General features: G+C 41.3%; 1 protein-coding gene across 10 annotated transcripts in view; it reads right to left on the reverse strand.

The window, feature by feature from the left end:
* Positions 1-17,147, reverse strand: part of DLG2 (discs large MAGUK scaffold protein 2) — a 1,188,444-nt gene that overhangs the window by 169,780 nt on the left and 1,001,517 nt on the right. The gene's annotated exons all lie outside the window — the stretch shown is intronic.

Consider the following 17,147-nt stretch of genomic DNA (forward strand, 5'->3'; position numbering starts at 1 on the left):
AGTCAATAAAAGATAAGCATACCGCGATTCAGTTGAGCAGGCTGTCACAAGAGAAACACAGGGATAGCTGAGCGACTGAACACCGACACGAGTAGAGGCCACAGGAGAGTGGTAGCGGTAATCTGTGTCTGTGAAGCACACAGACAGAGAACATAACACGAGTGGAGCAATGATGATTCTTGCGGAGGTCAGCAGGAATAGTAGACACGAAGAAACACAGGAGAGTTGAAGCGGTCTAGCAACCGGCAATGCAGTAGTCAGGAATCAGTTAGGACTGAAGACACGATGAACACAGGAGAGTTGAAGCGGTCTGGAGACCGGCAGTGCAGTAGTCAGGAATCAGCTGGGACTGAAGACACGATGAACACAGGAGAGTTGAAGCGGTCTGGAAACCGGCAGTGCAGTAGCGAGGAATCAGCTGGGACTGAAGACACGATGAAACACAGGAGAGTTGAAGCAGTCTGGAAACCGGCAGTGCAGTAGCGAGGAATCAGCTGGGACTGAAGACACGATGAAACACAGGAGAGTTGAAGCGGTCTGGAAACCGGCAGTGCAGTAGCGAGGAATCAGCTGGGACTGAAGACACAATGAAACACAGGAGAGTTGAAGCGGTCTGGAAACCGGCAGTGAAGTAGCGAGGAATCAGCTGGAGCTGAAGACGCGATGAAACACAGGAACACCTTCAGAGACTCACAGGGAATGAGACTCCAAGATCAGGCAACGAGGTAATGACCACACGTGTTTTAAATAAGGAGTGTTGCCTGATCAGCCAATTAACTAAAAGCAACAGGTCTGAAGGGTTCATAGAGGCTGCGCATGCGCAGACCATCAGGGTGGCGGGCGGCCACGGTTCCTAACAACGGGAGAAGAGGCACTCACAGTCCGGTGAGTGACAGTTATGCTGTCAGCAACAACACAGCAAAAAACTCTGCCTTCTAAACGGATGACATCACAAATCCCCAAGGCGAGTCCAAGGGTGTTGGTGGTTGCGAAGCCTGACCTTCCCATCACTGTACGGGAAGAGGTGGCTCCTTCCACCATTTGCAGCACGCTCTCTGCATATGCTGGAAGGATCACCCACAGTCCAGTTACAGATTTGGCTAATGAAGGTGTGAATGTTGTACACCGGGAGGAGGATATTGATGTAGCTGGCGCTGAGGAGGAACTTGACGAGGAGGATGCTAATGTGGTTATCATAAATGAGCCACCAGGGGGGGAAACAGTTGTTGTCCATGAGCACGAAGTACGACAGTAGTCATCCTATGGCAAAGCGGATAACTGCGTCCTTAACAGCTATGTTGGTGTTAGACGTGCATCCGGTGTCCGCCATCTGTGCAGTGGAATTCAGACAATTTGAAAGAGGTATTGTGGCCCCGGTACCAAATTGGGTACCGGGGCCACTCCACTACGCAGTCCAGAAAGCTTCGTATCAGATAATAAAATACGTTCACTGTTCCTGCCAAATAAAAAAAAAAATGAAAATGCCCTGTCATCAACGAAAACAAGAGGCAGTGACGCGCTAGAACTCCACCCTCCATATGCTGCAGAGGATGTAGGAGCAGCCATCTGTGCAGTGTAATTCAGCCAAGTTGGAGGAGGTATTGTGGCCCCGGTACCAAATTGGGTACCGGGGCCACTCCACTACGCAGTCCAGAAAGCTTCGTATCAGATATTAAGCTACGTTCACTGTTCCTGCCAAATAAAAAAATAATAAAAAAAATGCCCTGTCATCAACGAAAACAAGAGGTAGTGACGCGCTAGAACTCCACCCTCTATATGCTGCAGAGGATGGAGGAGCAGAAAAAGGCCATTCAAACCTACACAGCCACCTTCGATGGGCCACGTGTTAGTGCCGCCCACTTGTGTCGCTTAGCTTAGACATCCAGCTACCTCGGTGCAACGTTTTGGACTAAAAACAATATTGTGAGGTGTGAGGTGTTCTGAGTAGACTGGAAATTAGTGGAAATGATTGTTATTGAATGTTATTGAGGTTAATAATAGCGTAGGAGTGAAAGAAAAACTGGATTTTAGCACTTTTTATGCTTTTTTAGAAATAAATCAGAACCCAAAACCCAAAATCAGAACCAAAACCTTTCGTGGGGTGTTTTGGCAAAACAAATCAGAACCCAAAACCTCAAGCTAATCAGAACCCAAAACCCAAAACCCCAAAAGTGCCCGGTGAACACTCTTACTATATTATTTGGTGACGTATCCTGCAGTGTTTTGTCTGTCAGAGCAGTGCGCACCTAGGCCCGTATTCAACAATAGACCTTGGGCCTGAGTCATTTAGGAAAGTAAGGAAATAAAAGGAGTACATGTTCTCCGGGACAAACCATGTTACAATGCAAGGGGTGCAAATTAGTTTATTACTTTGCACATAAGTTAAATACTGGCTGTTTTTTCATGTAGAACACAAATACTTAACAGCTTTATTTTTACACTGAAATTTAAAGTGGATCTAGGACATGTCCTACCCAAACTATAAATCTGTCCTCACATTATTATAAATTTACCTCCCCCTCCAATGCAACATGGTTTTGCCCAGGTGCAAAGTTACTCTTTTTTTATGCTTTGCCCTTCTTAATGAGTCAGGCCCATTATCTTCAGATCCACTGAATGTGGACGTGCACATGACTGAATTACTTGCATTTTTTAAAAAATAAAATTTACATTGCGTGCCTTAATGAATCAGGCTCTAGACTTTCACATTTCTCTGAGCAGCCAAAAAAAACCGCAGAATATTATAAGTAACTTGATTTTACCGCAAAAAGTCACAGAAACACTAAAGCCAAATGTGAGAACAATCACAGTGGCCATGTAGTACATTAAAACAAAGACAGAACCCCACAAAATTAAATATTAGACTACAGACGGTTATAGTGTTTTTTAATGCAGAAAGGAGGAGGGGTTTTTTAGAAGCCGTTTTCTCCTCCTAAACAGTGGAACTGTTGTGATTCAAGTGTTGGGGGGTTTCTGGGCATCTGGAAAACCCCCCTATGGGCGACCATGGGTGACTAGTGGGAGTTTAATACTTGGAGAGGATAAATTCTATAAGCGATTAGATGTAAGCTATGTAAGTGATATATTTTTTTTCCACTTATGCCTGATTCCAGCATGTAATTTTAAAGTGTCTTTGAGCTACTGCACAATAGAAAGAACAGTAACGTTAATTGATCCTACCTAATTACGGAGATGGCATAATTATAAGGTGCTAATGGCTAAAGGTTCAGTACCAAACCACATGAATCTCCTAAAGTTACTATACTTAATATTCCAGAATATTTGTACGAGTGATAGGAAGTCTCTTGGGAAGATTAGTCAGCTATGTAATTAAAGTGAAGACTGGAGTAATACCGATGAAATATTAATTAGCTACATGAGAGGATTTTACTAGGAAAAATGAACAGCACACTTTTAATTTAGTTTTGTATGTAACACAATATTTTGTTCCTTATTGAGAATTGTATCAGCTGGAATATTCTTCCACGCAGCAAAAGCCATAAAGTTTAGGATAAGTTATCTGTCATCTAAAGTCCTGTTGCGGAGAAACCAAGAATTAAACTGCAGAAAATACGGATGGAGCACAGTTTGTTTGGCTAAATGAAATGATGAAGAACCTCCCAAGGAGCGTGTACAAGCAGCCAATTGCACAGTAGTTGTAGGGAAGTGCCGAGCGGTAAGAGATGAACGGCGGGCTAGATGTGCCATGTGGCAGCTGCTATAGTCGCGCCAAACTACTCATTCTCCACTTTGCCACTGTTTACTTTTTTACATTTAGTTGAAATAGTTGCTTCCATTCTTTTTTGTTGTTTAGATTTTATTTTTTTGTATCTGTCATTCACTTATTTAAGTCACAGATCCTTATAACAGCATATGTTTCTTAATATGTTTACTCACTGGGGGGTTATTTACAAAGTGAAAATTCTTTGCAGCATTGGGTGCAGCTTCGGACCTGCCTAAATTTGAGCAAATGCATTTAGATTTTGTTGTGTTTAACCGAGCAAGATTGCCACTTTTGCAGGGTAGCAAGAAACCAGGTGCACTCCAAACACTGTAATAAAACGTTTCTCACACACAATTGCCACATATAGGTAGCCCTGATGTCCCTTCAATCCTGATCAGTAGTTTAGGTGAGAACTAGAAATAGTTAGTTTATTGAAAGAGGTGGTACTAAAGTGGTAGAAGGTTGGACGTGATGTAATGTTTACAAGTCTCATACAGTGCACTTTTGGAGACTCTTCACTCTTCACTCTACTACTCTTGGGTGACCTAGAAGTGCACCTGTGTCCAGAGATCTCTCCCAAGAATGGAGAGTAGGCATGCATCTTGATATACGATGGGTGGACCATCCAGCAACACAGGTGCAAAAAAACAAGGCACTGTGTCTGTACTTCATAAGTGAACTCCAATGAGTTCTCACCAAATCAGGGACGGGGTGTGTAACTAAAATCTGCCCAGCAGCAAGAAAGTTATATAGGACTGTGCAAATGCATTATTTGTTGCTCAGATTCTTGTTAGAATGCTGCACCCATGCTTGCATGCGTAAATAACAAACTCACATTTGGATCTTTTGCTTATGATTTATTACTTCATACTGACTGGTCCTAGCTACAACACGACACTACCTATAATTTGTTTTATCTCCTGCGATTGCTGCGATAAAAAATTAGTTATAGTCCACATTTATCAAAAAATGTTTGTAGAGGCATTGGAACATTGAGTTGTCAATTGTTCTGCACATGTGGAACAGAACTGAAAGCCCAGGAGGTCAGTGTGTGAGTCATCAGAGAATTGCATGTGGCCCCTAATTTAGCATATAAACTCTTCTGTATTATGTACTGTGAAGCAAATACATTTTTGAACCTTGTCTGTGTGGCTACAAGAAGAGGAAAGAGATGACACCATTTACAGAGCCACGGCAGAAGTGTGACGGAGATTTAATCCTTCCCTTTGTAAACTTCTAAAACTGTTGACACCCAATAATTGATACACATGAATGGATGTCATGTAACATGCGATCGCCAGGTCCCATAGCTAAATCTGGGTGACGGTAAGACGTGTCTATCCTCTCCAGAGGCTCACTGATTACAATCATCATTTATTTATACTATTGCCTGCAATTTCCATAGCGCTTTACAATTGGGGACAAACACTGGGTAATACACACAAAGAGGTGAGAAGGCCCTGCTCGCAAGCTTTCAATCTCTGGGACAATGGGAGTTTGATACATGAGGTTAAGCCTACAAATTGCATATCGGTCCAGCCAGATTGCAAAGGTAAAAGTGATTTGTTTGCTATATGATCCAGTCACATAGCAATGTTGGTCAGGGGGTCAGAGGGTTGTTGTCTTGGGTGAGTTGTGTAAATGGTGGTAGTAGGGTAACCTAGTGAGGTCAGGAGGGTGGTAGAGGAATACTATAAAGTCTTGTGGTGCAAGGGAGGGAATTCCATAAAGTGGGTGCAGTCCGAAAAAAGTCCTGTAACCGGGAATGGGAGGATGTGATGAGAGTGGAAGAGAGACACAGATCTTGAGCAGAACGGAGGTGTCAATTTGGGAGATATTTTGAGAAAAGTGAGGAGATGTATGTTGGTGCAATTTTGTTGATGGCCTTGTATGTTAGTAGAAGAATTTTATAATGGATTTGGCAAAAAACAGGCAACCAAAGTAGAGACTGACAGAATGATTCTGCAGCAGAAGAACGATTTGCAAGGAAAATCAATCCAGCTGCATGCAAAATAGATCGTAGGGGCAATAGTCTGTTTCAGGGAAGACCAGTAAGGAGGGAATTGCAATAGTCAACACAGGAGATTACAGTCCATCAAACTGTTGGATAGATTAAGCCCACCAGCAGCATGATCTGCATAACAAACAGCATTACGGACTTCGGGTAGGGGGAGGTATTTGGGGGTCATATTTCCTGGGGGGAGGTTATATTAAATGAGATATCCAAATTTGGACAACCCCTTTAAGTTTGCTAATAGCAGGTAGAAAGGATATCATAAAACTTGGGGGTATGTTAGACCAGACCGGGCCAACCAGTGGTTCTCAAGGTGTTGTGAAACTACAAGCCCCAGCATGCTTTGATAGCCAATCGGTGGAAGGGCATGCTGGGACCTGAAGTTTCACAACACCTAGAGAGCCACGGGTTGCCCAGGTCTGGTTAGGATATACAATCCCTTGTACTACACCCGTTTATGCCATTAAGCTAATACATGTTGACTAGCCTGGGTCATTCATTCATTAGCATTGCATTTACATGCACAATTGCTCTAAACTATAGTAACAAAAATGATCTTCTATCTGTCCAGAACAAGTCAGACAATGAAAGCATTGCTATGGTTTGATGCAAATTTAGACCTAAATGCAACATTAGTCCCCAGAGTGTCGTTATTTGACACTGGTTTGAACAGAGAAACAAGTGATTCCATCCATAACAGACAAACTTTCAGACATCTCATCATTATATTGCAGAGAAAAGCATCTCCCTTAGCAACTGGGAAATAATTATGTAGAGTAAATCGTTCTCTGAGGGAAGTGGTCAGAATTGAGCTGTTGGCCATAATATAACCTCATAATGTCAATTTGCAACACTTAATACATATTCCCTTAGGTGACTTGTCTTAATTCTGTTAGCTGGTTGAAATGACATCCCACAGCACGGCCCTGCTTAGCATAAATGTGGAAGCGATAAGATGTTGTATTCCTGTATGTGATATAATAATCAGGATTCACAAGCTGGGTAACATCTGTATATCGTTCACTAAGTTTTCAGGTCGAGACCTACTGCTAGGTTATACTTTGTTCAGCTGGGGCTAATTTAAACACACCACAATTTGTCTTTATTGATTAGAGCATTGATTCCCAATGTCACACAACATAAATTTTACAATAATGTATGGTTAATGGGAAAACTAAAAATACATTGAACGTATACAATGGGGATTACTATATCTTACTTGTAAATGGAGCAGCAAAGCCTCAGTTTCTTTTAGTTTATACATATACACATTTATTCACTGATGTTTTAGTGCGTCCTAGAGATTCTCAAAAACTTCAAAACCGGTTTGAAATTCATTTGAATTTCAGCAGTTCAACATCCCAAAAACATCTTCTGGTACGCGCAGTTCGAAAATTGTGGCTCGCCTTTGACGAATGAATTCAACGTTCGTGTTAAAATTGCTTATTTATAAAGCCTAAAACCTACAGGTATTTCTCTGAATGATTGACCTGATGTATAGTGACAAAGATTACATTAGGAAACATGAAGTGTTGGCACCAGTATCTCAGCTGGGAGGAATCCGCACAGGGCAATCTCTAGGGATCACGCGAGCTGTTGGGAGGACAGGAATTTAAAGGATAATTCCTCCCAACATTAAAAGCTTAGTTCGGGTGGAATTAAGATAAACAGGTTAAGTAATAAAATGTCCCTTACCTGTGCTTTTCTGATACAATTCATAGCAATACCCCCACTTGGCCGAGCAGGAGATTCTCTCTCCACATAAGGGTTGGCTTTTTTTAAACTGCTAGCAGTGTTGACAAGGCTCTTCTGTGAGATTCTCTTTTGAATGGATTGGACGCTACAGAGGATGAACCTGCGGATCTCCTGGTCGGACCGTAAGGGACATCATAGGACCCATTGGACAGGAGCAATGCAGGTAAGTGATATTAACTAACTAAAGGGGAACACATGAGGGCTGTCTGTCATCTAGTACACTACCAGACCCCATAGCAGCCACAAGGGTTCCTTCCCTTGTAGTTACTCTACTGATAGGTCGGAGATCTGTGAGTGAGACTGTGGAGCTGTTATTAATGATACTAACTTTGATGACTGAGCCACATGTTTCCTTTCAATCTAGAGCTGTGCTGTCCAATTGTCAGCAGAGTTCTTCTTACGCACTTCCCAGGAGCTCCATACCGCTTCCTTGCTTGCATTTACTACATCTTCGTACCTCCTTTCGTTAGAAGATTAATACATTAAAAACCAGTGGCCAGTCGTACCTCAAAAAGGTCATGTCATAGAGATGTGAAGGAACAAACTTACTGGTTTAAGCTTAACTAAAGCTGCTGAACTTGCTCATTTTTCATAAGAAACAGAGGCGATTGGGATATTGCAATAAAAGCCTTAGGAAAAAAACACCTTCCGCGTGGGGCAACTGTAAATGAAAGAGCATAATCCTTGAGAGCGATGCCTGATCCGACACGCTATACAAGAAAGACGAGCAACTCTGAACCTTGACTGCAAATATAAATCTAGGATGTGAGCGGGCAGTGCCATCAAGTACAGAGCGTCACAGAGAGACTGCTGGGTAACTGAGCATGAACACTTATTAGCCAAGTAAAATCCTTCATCCGTCAACCTTGACAAGCAAACAAATACAAATGTTGCACAGGAAAGGAAGGCTACAGACTCATATACTTGTGAAAGGTTATATTATTGTTAGGGGGGAATTCAATCCCCCCCGAATTAGCACGGCATTAAAGTTATTACCGTTAATACGGTCATTTTAACCCGGCTTTCGCAAAAAGCCGGAGTTGAAACTACCGTAATAACGGTAATAATGCGCAGGCCGCGTTACTTGTGCCACTAACACGGCCAATTGAATTCCCCCCTTAGGGGTATATTTACTAAACTGCAGGTTTGAAAAAGTGGAGATGTTGTCTATAGCAACCAATCAGATTCTAGCTGTCATTTTTCAGAATGCACTAAATAAATGACAACTAGAATCTGATTGGTTGCTATAGGCAACATCTCCACTTTTTCAAACCCGCAGTTTAGTAAATCTAGCCCTTAGAGTGCTTTTACTTCTCATGGCTTAGGTCCATTTGCCCCCACAGCGGGCAAGTAAGTGCCACTAAATATAAAGACAGTCTTGGCCTAAATCATCAAGGCACGCGTACCTGCGTTTAGTATTATATGTATATATTTAGGCTTTGCGTACTCCCGAATTCATAAAGGCACTGATATCAAGATACGTGCGCTGATGAATGCGGGTCTGCCCTACTTTACTACACAAGATGCTGCACGATACGTCCAATGCCTATGTGTAGTATCAATCCGCAAAAAGAAGTCACAGGAAAATGAAAAATAATGTCATATGTTAATATATAAGCAGTAATGATAAAACAGTTAAAAATAGTGTTTGTTTTTTTCATGAAACACATGTTATAGCATGCATACGAGACGGTCAGCACTACTGATCATGACTTAGACTAGACCTGTAGCTGGAGCAAGAGATATGGCAGAAACATAAGTAACTTTGAGATGGCCAGAGCTGGATTTGGACGTGGCTGCGTGTGCTTGAGTTTGGTACAGCGTTACAGTAAATTGACTATGGCCGAGCATCTCTTCCCAGTCCCGTTACCTCCCAGAAACCGTAAGCTGCAGTAAGTGCCCTTTGCATACAAAGACAGAGCGGCCAGGGCTGAGTTTACTGGCGTATGCCCCGGGTTCTAGGCATGCGCAGAATGATTTTGCGCACAATACTCTCAAAATTGGCAGATAAGTGCATTGATGAATCAGGTCCCACTTGACTTGGAATATATTCCAAGCTACAGGGCTAGTCTAAGTCTTGAGTACTATTGATGTCAGTCTCGTATACATGCTATAACATGTGTTTGTAATCAGCAGCAACTGTAAAAATTTATTTTATGTCCAATAGACATTAAGATCATCCTAATAAATGAATTTCATGGGGGAAAAACAAATTTAAAAAAACAATTTTTTTTGTTTTTTACTGTTTATCATTAATGCCTATATTATTAACAGGTGACAGTAAGTAAATATTTTATTTTTTCTGTGCGTTCTTTTGCAAATTTACATTCCACATAGGTGCTGTACGCATCCTGCAGTGTCTTGTGTAGTACAGCAGAGTAAATCTACACCCGCAGTCATTACCACACATATCTTCAAATCCGTTCCTTGTTGAATTCAGCAGTACGCAGACCGGATTATGAACAGTTTAAAACAAACGCACGTTACGCTCAGTATGCGTGCCTTGGTGAATCAGGCCCTTAGTGTAAATAGGCTGTATGCAATAGCAAAATCTCTTAAGTCAATAAAACTAACCCCAAAACACATCACCCAAGAACAAAGGATCTGTCAAAAGTCCAAAGGGCCACTTATTTACGCTGGAGCCATTCTAGAAGCCCAATGACCCATTAAAACGAAACGCGTTGGTCCTGAACGTAACACGTTGGGTGTATTCTGTATGAAGACATCTTATGTTTGGCTTGTTTCTAGAATATCTAGTACTGTTCACTTTTTAAACCATAATAGCCAATGACAGCCTCTTAACAATACTAATGTGTAAAATGATGATGATTAGACATAAATGGTCTAAATTATGTCCTGTAATAAGTTTCCCAATTATTCAATCAGTGTCCATGTGCGAAAATGTCTCTAGTGAGTTGGTGATGAGTGAAACTGATTGGAATAAGAAGATTCGTGGGTCCTATTAGTTGCTTTCTTTATGACCTGATTTTAGGGTAAGGTAGAAAATGCTTTTGTCCTTGGTTCACGTATATCAGGATTCAGTCTGTTCTCACACCAATATACTTGTGTTATACAATTAAAGAGCTATGTTCACGTTCAGCCAATTTCATTAATCGTCTTGTACAATTTTTAAAATGTGAGCACTCTGTAATTGACATGTACGTGATATTTTATTTTCAATCAAAGATGAGTTTTTGTTTCGAACTACAAGATTAATTTGATTTCTTCTCTGTAATCCCTCCCGTAACTAATGCTGGGTACACATTGTACAAAATTTCTCCCGATGCGATATCCTTAACGATTTTACCAACGACTAAAAAAAAAAAAGTCCCGATCAGCAGCTGATTGATGTGTACACACTAAACACGTTATACACCATTTACCTTCAGATCTGTGCTCTTCATCTGTCATAACCATTAGCTGAAAAGATCCTGACTCTGTAAACTCTATGGAGATCCTGATCCTGAGTGCACACACACTGCAGGATTGGAACAACATTGTTCCAGCGATGAACGAGATTTTTAGTCCGGTTTAAAAATCAACTCAAACGATACGATGAGCTTTGGAACGAAAATTGTTCATCGCTGCAGCGTACACACTAATGTCATATCAGGACAAACGATTGTTTATCGTGTGATTTGCTCAATAATCTGCTGAAAACACTGTAATGTGTACCCAGCCTTATAACCCTTATAATTGTCGGGGACTTGACTAAGTTCTTACAATCTTTTGCATTCAAACTATTTTACTCATCAAGCAAGAAAGTGTAGAACTGGAAAAAAAGAGTGAAAACTAATTAGTGTATTTAAAAATGAGTGTTAATATTACACAATAATGTATTTACCTGTAAACTCTTGAGAAGGTTTCATTCACTGTACAGTAAAAATGACTGTGTATTAATAATAGAGATGCTCACTGACCCCCGTGAACTGGTTTTGGTTTTGGTTGTGGATCTGGATTAGCTTTGTGTTTTGGTTTTGGCAAAACCACCCTCGTGGGTTTTGGTTTTGGTTTGGGTTTTGGAAAAAATTCTAAAATATGCAAAAATCACACAATTTTGCTCTTTTTTGTTCCTACATTATTATTAACCTCAACAACACTAATTTCAAGTCATCTGCAGTCAACTTAGACCACCTCACAGGTCACAATATTATTTTCATACACTTTCGGACAAAGACTGCAGCGACCTGGCTGGATGTTAAGCGACAGAGCAATGACACAAACACACGGCAGTTCCTAGCACATCTAGGACACATTGGCACACAGCAGTAGCAGAAAAGAAAAATGGGGGCCTCCCACCCTCCGACACCTTGCTCTGTTGGATCTTAAAAAGGAATTCAAAACTCACGAGATCCGAGACCCGGTGACATTTTGCCTCGTTTTCAATTCCGAAGACATGCGACAGTACCGAGCCTAAGTTCGGGTGTGTTCGGTTCTCGAGGAACCGAGCCTGAGCATCTCTAATTAATAGGAATAGAATAGAAGTAGAGACCATAGTGAAAACATTATGGCAGTGTCATAAATCACCCACTAGTTTCCCCCTAAAACTTAAACTGGGGTAAATGACCGTGGCTGGAATCTCAATCTAAGGGCTAGATTTACTAAACTGCGGGTTTGAAAAAGTGGAGATGTTGCCTATAGCAACCAATCAGATTCATTTTGTAGAATGTACTAAATAAATGACAGCTAGAATCTGATTGGTTGCTATAGGCAACATCTCCATTTTTTCAAACTCGCAGATTAGTAAATATACCCCTAAGTCTGTTGCTGGAATGAAAAGGTCCAACTCAATGTTATCCAAGGGTGATCTATGTCTAGCACCAATACACAATAGAGAGCTGCAACGACCTCAGAGAGGAGCATTATCAGGCAGAGTAACAAAGCTGCTGGGACTCCAGGTAGGAGCTGCAACTTGCACTGTGATAGCTGCTAGCATTGAGCAACGGCACCTTTTTATGTGTTTAGAATTTTGTCAGCATCATGCAAGATGGGAAAAAATTAAATGACATTTTTGAAAAATTAAAAACATAGGTCAAGTATTAATTTTTAGAACTGGGCAGATGAACCTAATGTTCATTTGCAACATTTTTTTGCCAGAACCTGTTTGCTTTTAAGCATGAAAATCCATATACCTCCTCCCCAGACATACCCTGTACAACTTCCAGCATTACCGATGAACATAATCATTATACTGTATTTAGAATAATATACTCCCTATTATAAAGCATGATATTTGGAATAGCCAAAAAGTTGTATGGCCATATAAAAGTATGAGGCCACAAGTTTGCAGGGCAATGCCACTTAAAAAAAATGTTTCCTAATTAAAATCATTATTTTGGGTATTAAAAATTACTATAATAACTCTTTATGCATGACATATGACTGAAATCACTTGCTTATAACTCAGACATACACTGTTGCGCTGTTTGACTGATCGTTAAAGATTGACATCCCATAGTACTATCTGTAAACATGGAATTAAACTGCAGTGTACAGTATAACTGTACTGGTTGTTTTCATGCTGGCAGGGGTTGGAAAACGTGAAATGTCAAATGTTATCAGCGATGTGTTTCTGAGTTTACATTGGGGCATTTCATCCACAATGCTTATTAGCAGTTCTTCTAGTAAGTTGCAGCATTTGTTGGATGTGTTTGGGAACTTAGTAATGTCCTGTCTTAATGTGGCCACACAAAGTATCTGGTTGTCTGACCCCATTGTCAAAGTACCATTTCTGTGACCATCTGTGACCATAGCCAAGTTGTACAGGTTTGAAGATTTATCAATTATGCCAAAATACAGAATCACAAGAAGCCCATTTGTCGTGGTTGGCCGTGGACCACACACACATGAAGATGCACCCAAATTATGGCATGTGTGCCCAACGTTAATGACCAATAAATAGGCAGGCATAAAAAGAGTGAAAAGGCTTAAAAGGGCAACCTGTTGACAGCAACATGAAACCCGCTAACCTATATATACACAGATCAGCTGCAACATTAAAACCACCTGCCTAATATTATGTAGGTTCACCCTGTGCCGCCAAAACAGATCTGACCCATCGAGGCACAGACTCCACAAGACTCTGAAGGTGTCCTGTGGTCTCTGGCACCAAGACGTTAGCAGCAGATCCTTTACGTTCTGTAAGTAGTGAGGTGGGGCCTCCATGGCTCGGACTTGATTTTCCAGCACATCCCAGAGATGCTTGATTGGATTGAGCTCTGGGGAATGTGGAGAAAGTCAACACCTTGATCTCTTCAACATGATCCTCAAACCATTCCTGAATGTTTGCAGTGTAGCAGGGAGTATTAGGGGTCTATTTATGACCCTTCGTTTTTTGCTGTAGAAACTTTTCAATCCTCATCGAATAGATGCGGATTGAAAAGTTTCTCATATGTATTAAAAATCAACACAGGAACAGCCGTTCCGAAAAACGGCTGCTCCTGTGAAGTCTTACACTAACCTTACACTGGATTCTTCTCTTTTCCTCCCTCTGCGGTGCCGATCGTCCCTCTTTCAATCCCTGTGCGCATGCGCCGACCGGTAAACTTGGGCATGCGCAGAGAGATCCGTGTCTGCAGGAACCTGAAGCATGTGATGGAGGGATCATGTGATCCCTCCACACATGCGCTGTGCAGCTCTGCTCGTCAGAGCAGCGCTGTTTTCAGTGTAATGTTTCACTTATGTTAATGTACGCCAGCTTCAGAGGGCGCCAGCTTCAGAGGGCGCACATTAACAAGTAAAAAAAGAGAAATACTTCACCTGCCAGTCTTTAATACATAGCGGTACTGAGCACTCCCCATACATTGTTATGGGGAGTGCTCAGAAAAACGCTAATGGGTGCAAAGCAGCAGATATCTCCGATATCTGCTGCTATGCTAGATTAATACATAAGCATTTTAACGGTAAAGCCCCGAAGCTTTACAAGGGGGAAAAACTTTAATAAATAGACCCCTCGGTCTGCTGAAAGAGGCCACCACCATCAGGGAATACCGCTGCCATGAAGAGGTGTACTTGGTCTGCAACAATGTTTAGGTAGGTGGTATGTCAAAGTAACATCTACATGAATGCCAGGACCCAAGGTTTCCCAGCAGAACATTGCCCAGAACATTATACTGCCCCCGGCCGGCTTGCCTTCTTCCCATAGTGCATCCTGGTGCTATCCCTTCCCCATGTTAACCATGCACACGCATCTGGTTTTCCACATGATATAAAAAAAAGGTTATTCCTCCGACCAGGCCACCTTCTTCCATTGCTCCATGGTCCAGTCCTGGCGCTCACAAGCCCATTGTTGGTGCTTTCGATGGTGGACAGGGGTCAGCATGGGCACCCTTCACACCCCACTCGCATAAATGAGCCTTGGGGAGCCCATGACCCTGTCGCTGGTTTACCGTTTGTTATTTCTTGGACCACTTTTGGTAGGTACTAACCAATGCACACTGGGAACACCCCACCGTACCAGTCGTTTCGGAGATGCTCTGATCAAGCCGTCTAGCCATCGCAATTTGGCCCTTGTCACAGTCACTCAGATCCTTACACTTGCCCATCTTTCCTGCTTCCAAAACATCAACTTCAAGAACTGGCTTTTCCAGAACTGTTATTCATTTCACTTGTCTGTGGATTTAATGCTGTGGCTGATCGGTGTATAGGACGATGAATAATATTGCTGAAAATGTTTGAATTTGAACAAAGCCGGTCAGGCCATCAATCAGAAAGTGTGTTGTAGTAATTAGATTGTATGCATACTTTATTTTACTTAGAACATTATTATAATGATACATACATGTGCAGCATTGTTCAGTATCGTGCTTGTTTTACTACTGTTCTTTACAGTTACTTTGCTTGTACACAGGGGTGCACATACCATGAGGCCATTTTCGCAGGCAGCAAGTTTTGAGGGGTAGCAAAAAGGAGGGAATGCGTTTAAAAAAAATACAATTTTTTTTATGTAAATGATAAATTTACCTTGCTAGTAGAGTGATTAATCTGTAGAAATAAAATATAGATATATATTTTTTTTTAAAAAAAAAACACAAAACTTTATTTATAAAACACCAACACACATTTTCCACAAAATAAGGACTGAAAAAGGCCATAGCAAATTACAACGCTTTTAAACTGAACACAAGTCATAAAAATGTCTATTGTGTTTTGCATAACTCTATGCAACCATAGAGTTGTCATCTCAGCCAGCTGAATAGTTAGCTACCCTGCTAGTACAGCATTTACCTAGTAATTAGCTTGGCACCTTCAGCCAAGGTGTCTAGTCTACAGTAGGTAGGAAGCTGCATGGATGGTACAGCAAGCGCAGCGCCCAAAAGAGTCAGGTTTAGAGGGGGCCAACAGCGCTTCCACCAGCCCTGACTGTGGCATACATGTCAACAGTCCCAAATTTTTGTTTGCAAAGGGAATGTGGTCTATTAACTGGGATATGGTCATATCAAATTTAGGGCATTGTAGGGCAGACTGGGGTCTGGTTGGGTGCCTTGCAGATGTGGCCAAGTTTGCCCTGATTTTAGTTTTTAGAATATTGAAAGGTATCATCATCATCATCATCATCATTTATTTATATAGCGCCACTAATTCCGCAGCGCTGTACAGAGAACTCACTCACATCAGTCTCTGCCCCATTGGGGCTTACGGTCTCAATTTCCTAAAATACACACACACACACTGACAAAGGTATCCTGTAGGTCAGAGGTTGCAAGGACATAACTACAGTATCCTATGAATTCCAGCAATGGTTATACAGTATTACATTGAATCATAATGGGACGAGTGGAGAAAAGTGTAACTATTGCAGATCTACAGCTATTAATCTGAATGTAGCTTTTTACACTGCACCTATTATATGTGCCTGCCTTAATACAGTCAAAAATAGAATTCAATTAATGAGCAAATAAAACGCCACCACGATAGCAGGAACCTGCTGAAGCCTTTACAATAATCCTGAGAAAAGTGCATTATAAAATCCTCCTTGATTTCTACCACTTCATCCATCACCTCTTACATGGATAATTCTCACAACCTCCCACACTGGATTAACAAAGGACCCGGCAAACATCAGACAATTAAATGACATCTCCTGTCTCCTGGAAGCAGCAGACCTTGCTAAACAGTTACTTTAAGCTCCTAAACTGAAGCCAAAGACTGATTACTGAGGAAAAACCACAACAGGTGACATTGTGCACAGAACTAATATTATGTATATGTGTGTGGGGGGGGGGGATATAATCTGTTATCTCGCTGCTTTTTACACGTTCCATGCTTTACCAGACATGTCAATCATCTGACAACACTGCCTGGTGCTAGAATAACACACTTTCTTAAAATAACTGAAATCCAATTGCTTTGTTCCTGTAAAACCGTGGAATCTAGGTGGCATTTGCATAGGCATAAACGGTTACACAAGAAATATGAGTATTTGAATAAATTATTATGCACCCGTAAAGTATTTGCATAGGATGTGCATTTTATTTATGGCTTGAGACGTAGAACAACTTAAATATATTACTTCCCTCTTAAACAAAGTCATTATTATGTTTACTTTCCCGTCAGCTCCAATCAATAGCTGCCAAGGACAAACAGCATTAATGATTCATATTTAAAACTATAAGAAAGGGTAGTAGAAGTCTTTATATCTATCTATCTATCTAT

Source organism: Mixophyes fleayi, chromosome 2, assembly GCF_038048845.1.
Source record: "Mixophyes fleayi isolate aMixFle1 chromosome 2, aMixFle1.hap1, whole genome shotgun sequence".
NCBI lineage: Eukaryota > Metazoa > Chordata > Amphibia > Anura > Limnodynastidae > Mixophyes > Mixophyes fleayi.